The 4761-nt window shown below is 38.2% G+C and overlaps 1 pseudogene; it reads left to right on the forward strand.

The window, feature by feature from the left end:
- Nucleotides 1-3867: 3867 nt before the first annotated feature.
- Nucleotides 3868-3961, forward strand: LOC144710768 (small nucleolar RNA R71; annotated as a pseudogene).
- Nucleotides 3962-4761: the final 800 nt, after the last annotated feature.

Genomic DNA, 4761 nt, shown 5'->3' on the forward strand with positions numbered 1-4761 from the left:
ATTAAAATATACTCATATCCATTCGAATTAGGAAATGGTCCCATGAAATCAATGCCCCATAAATCGAAGATTTCTACTTCTAAAATGGGTTTTAGAGGCATATGATTTTTCCTATCAATATTTATAGATGCTTGACATGCTAAACATTTTAAATAAAAATCATATGCATCTTTAAATAAAGTTGGCCAATAAAACCCACTTTCCATTACCTTATGGGCTGTTACCTTAGCTGAATAGCGACCTCCTCCTGGGTTGGAATGGCAGAATTTAAGGATGCTGTTCTGTTCTTCTTCGGGTACGCATCTTCTAAGAATTTGATCAGCTCCTTGATGGAATAGCTCTGGTTCTTCCCAAAAATAATCTCGCATGTCCTTGAAGAACTTCTTTCTCTCATTGTAGCTCCATCCTGAAGGGACTCTTTCTGTCACCAAAAAATTCACAATGTTTGCAAACCATGGAACATTTCCTGTTTGGATAGCCAGAATTTGCTCATCCGGAAATGCTTCATGGATAAGTGAGGAGTCATTTACTTTGATCCTCGAAAGATGATCAGCAACATAATTTTCACAGCCCTTTTTATCTTGAATTTCTATGTCAAATTCCTGTAATAATAAAATCCATCTGATAAGCCTAGGTTTAGCTTCCTTTTTAGATAAAAGATATTTTAATGCCGCATGATCAGTGTAGACTATTATTTTACTACAAAGCAAATAAGGTCGAAATTTTTCTAAAGTAAAAATTATAGCTAGCAGTTCTTTTTCTGTGGTAGAGTAATTGAGTTGTGCATCAATTAAAGTTCTGCTAGCATAATATATGGCCACATGTTTCTTCTCTTTCCTCTGTCCTAAGACTGCCCCTACAGCAAAATCCGAGGCATCACACATGATTTCAAATGGCAAGCTCCAATCTGGAGCTTGCAAAATAGGTGCATGTGTGAGAGCCTTCTTCAGCTCTTCAAAAGCAGAAATAGCACTTTTATCCAAAGTGATTTCATTAGTTTTACTAGAAAGGAAATTAGTAAGAGGTTTGGAAATTTTAGTAAAGTTTTGAATGAACCTCCTATAGAAACCTACATGGCCGAGGAACCCTCTAAGGGCTTTTAGATTTGTGGGGAGTGGAAGGCCCTGGATGACTTCTATTTTGGCCTTGTCCACTTCCAGTCCACGATTGCTGACCTTGTGCCTCAATACCACTCCCTCTTGTACCATAAAATGAGATTTTTCCCAACTTAGCACAAGGTTACTTTCAATGCATCTTTGAAGAACTTTAGTAAAATTTAGAAGGCAATTTTCAAAAGAATCTCCAAATACAGAAAAATCATCCATAAAAATTTCTAAACAATCACCTACTAAATCAGAGAATAAAGAGTTCATGCATCTTTGGAAGGTGGCTGGAGCATTACATAGGCCAAAAGGCATGCGCCTGAAGGTATATGTACCTACAGGGCTAGTAAAAGTTGTTTTCTCTTGATCATCAGGATGAATGTTAACTTGATTATATCCTGAATAACCATCAAGAAAACAAAAGAAATTCTGTCCTGATAGTTTTTCTAAAATTTGATCAATGACAGGAAGGTGATAATGGTCTTTCTTTGTAGCCTTATTTAATTTTCTATAGTCAATACATACCCTCCATCCAGTTATCAGCCTCTTTTGGATTTCTTCTCCCTTTTCATTGATCTCTACTGTTACTCCAGATTTCTTTGGCACCATGTGAACAGGGCTGACCCATTCACTATCAAAAATGGCATAGATAATACCTGCATCTAGCCATTTTAATATTTCATTCTCTAATACTTCCCTCATATGTGGGTTCAGCCTACGTTGGTGCTCCCTAGAAGGTTTAGAATCTTCTTCTAAAAATATTCTGTGTTCACAAATTGATGAAGGGATTCCTCTAATATCTTCAAAAGTCCATCCTAATGCTCCTTTATGCTCTCTCAATATCTTAAGCAAATCATTTTCTTGTGAAGGAGTAAGGGACGAGGAAATAATCACAGGTAAGGAATTTCTAGAATCTAAAAATGCATATTTTAAAGATGATGGGAGAGGTTTAAGCTCTAAGTTCAAATCTAGGGAGAGTGTAGGAGGCTCAGGTTCTACTCTTTCCTCGTTGGCATCATCTACTCTCAATAAAAACCCTCGAATAGCATCGACATCATCCTCCTCTTCATCACAAAATTTTAACTCTTCGTTACTCCCTTTAGGACATTTCATCATCTTGGATATGTCTAATTTAACTCTTTCCTCTCCAACCTTAAATTCAACAGTCCTTTTTTCCCAATCCATGATTGTTCTAGCTGTCACCAAGAAGGGTCTTCCTGGAATGATAGGCGCTACACTTAGATCTCCCTTTACCTTTACCTCAGTTACAATAAAATCGACGGGGATCTCACAATTTTCAACATTTATCATCACATCAGATAACCTACCCTCTGGTTGTCTAATTTTTCCATCAGCTAGCAATAGATCCATGCAGATTTCCTCTAATTCCCCAAAACCGTATTCCTCATATAAAAATTTTGGAATAATACTAATACTAGCTCCTGTATCTAATAATACTCTAGTAAAAATCGTTCCTCCAATTTCACATGTAATAAAAGGAGCTCCTGGATCTTTCTTTTTAATGGGAACAGAGTTTAAGATACTAGAGGCATTTTCAGAAAGCTTAACTACCTCCTTGGTTTTCCTCAATGTGCTTGAATCCTTTAAATATTTCTTTAAAGAAGGTGCACATTTAATCATATCCTCTACGGCTATTGACATAGTGGCTTTCTTGAAATTCTCTAGGAGTCTATACTCATAATCAGGAGAAGACTTAAGGGGTTTTAAGGCCGAAGGATAAGGAATGGGAGGGGTGTAGGTTGAAGGTAGGGGTTCCACACTAGGTGATGGAGCCTCTCCTTCTCTTAGGTTATTTTCCTCCAATTTTGTTTTTTCCTTGCCTCGGTGAGGATCTTGAAGTTCCTTGCCATTTCTCAATTTTGAAATGGCTTGAATTTCTTCAAGATCTTCCTCATTGTCATGATATAGGGTTTCCTCTTGTAAATGACATAAATTTTTGGGATTAATGGAAGGTTGAGTTGGAAATCGACCTGAGTGGGAGTTGGATTCAACTCCCTTACCTCCATGGTCAGCTGTTCTTTGCTTCAAGCTCTCCAATAGCTGTCTGGTCTGCTCTTGCGCATCCATCATCATTTTTGTCTGTGTTTCCATCATGGCTTGCATGCGCATCTCCATTTCTTCCCGTAGCCTTCGATTCTACTGCTCTATCATGTGAGAGATTACAGGTGTTAGAGTGGACAAATCTTGTACCTGGTTTTGTGGAGCTGCTTGATAAGACTGCTGTGGTGGGGTCTGGAATTGGACTCGTTGCTGGAAAGGGGCCTTGGTTCCTTGGGAGTAGATTCCTTGGTTGTTGTAGATGGTCCTCTTTGGTCCTCCCCAAGGCTGTTGGTTGTGGTTCAACAAATGGACCTCCTCCTCTCCAAGTTGGCATGCTCCATCCTCATGATCTCTGCTTGAACATATAGAACAAATCTGTGCTTTCACAAGGGGTGAGTTAGGGAGAAAAGCATTCTTTAGAGTGGAAGTCAATTCTTCAAGTTTCTTGTTGGTTTCTCTTATCCCTGCATGAAGATCAGCTTCCTTTGAAGTTACTTGCAGCACTCCTCGTTTTGGGTTGGCATTTCTTCCATTTTGACTTGCTCCTATTTCCTATAGGTCAGTTTCAGCCACCCTTTCGAAAAGATCAAAGACTTCATCCTCATAAGCCATATAGAACGAGCCACCAGCTATTTGATTCACTTTAGTTTTAAAAATATCAGGAAGTGATTCATAAAAAATTTCAGCTAGCTGACATTTTTCTATTCCATGGTGAGGGCATTTTCGGATTAATTCATTGAACCTTTCCCATGATTCACTAAATGCTTCATGATCATGGGGATAAAATTTCTGAATTTCTTTTCTATAAAAATTAGTTTTGGAAAGGGGATAAAATTTATGTTGAAATTTATTCTGCATTTCTTCCCATGAGTTAAATGTTATGCCTAAATTTCTATACCATGCGAAAGCCTTATCTTTCAAAGTAAGCGGAAAATATTTCATTTTTAAAGCTTCAGTAATTAAACCAGCAATATTTTGAGAGCAACATCGAATATGAAAATCATCAAGAAATTCTAAGGGGTTTTGAGAAGAATGACCAGTAAATTCAGGGAGAGAGTTCAGTAGGGCATTGTCATACCTAAACATAACCTCCTCACCTACATTGATGTTGATGCCGGTTTGCCATAGACTTCCTGATGGAGTAGATCTATCCAGCATCGTCCTTCTCCTCCCTTGTGGTGGCTGACCATCTTCTGCCATATCGACTTCTTCTTTATCTTGAGTTGTAAGTGTTGCTGGAAGAGCAGGATATTGAGTGTCTAGATCTTCCTCAACACTAGTCCCAGCCTTAGACCTTGTTAAGACCATCAATCTCCAAAAAAGTAGTTAGAAGTACCGTTTGTTGAGGGTTAGCTGCCCTCAACTTTGGCAAAAGAGGAAAAAATACAAATTCACTAAAAACAGTCACCGTGCTCCCCGGCAACGGCGCCAGTTGATAATTCAGATTTTGGGGTAATTAGTGATGAGTTAACTTCATTAATTAGTGTCGTTGGTTTATCCGAATTAAAACAACAAAAATTTATAATAACCTTACTAGCGTAAGGAGAGTAAGGGTCGATCCACAGGGAGCAAGGATTTTTTTTCTTAGGAATTTGTG

This window comes from Wolffia australiana, chromosome 12, assembly GCF_029677425.1.
Source record: "Wolffia australiana isolate 7733 chromosome 12, ASM2967742v1".
NCBI lineage: Eukaryota > Viridiplantae > Streptophyta > Magnoliopsida > Alismatales > Araceae > Wolffia > Wolffia australiana.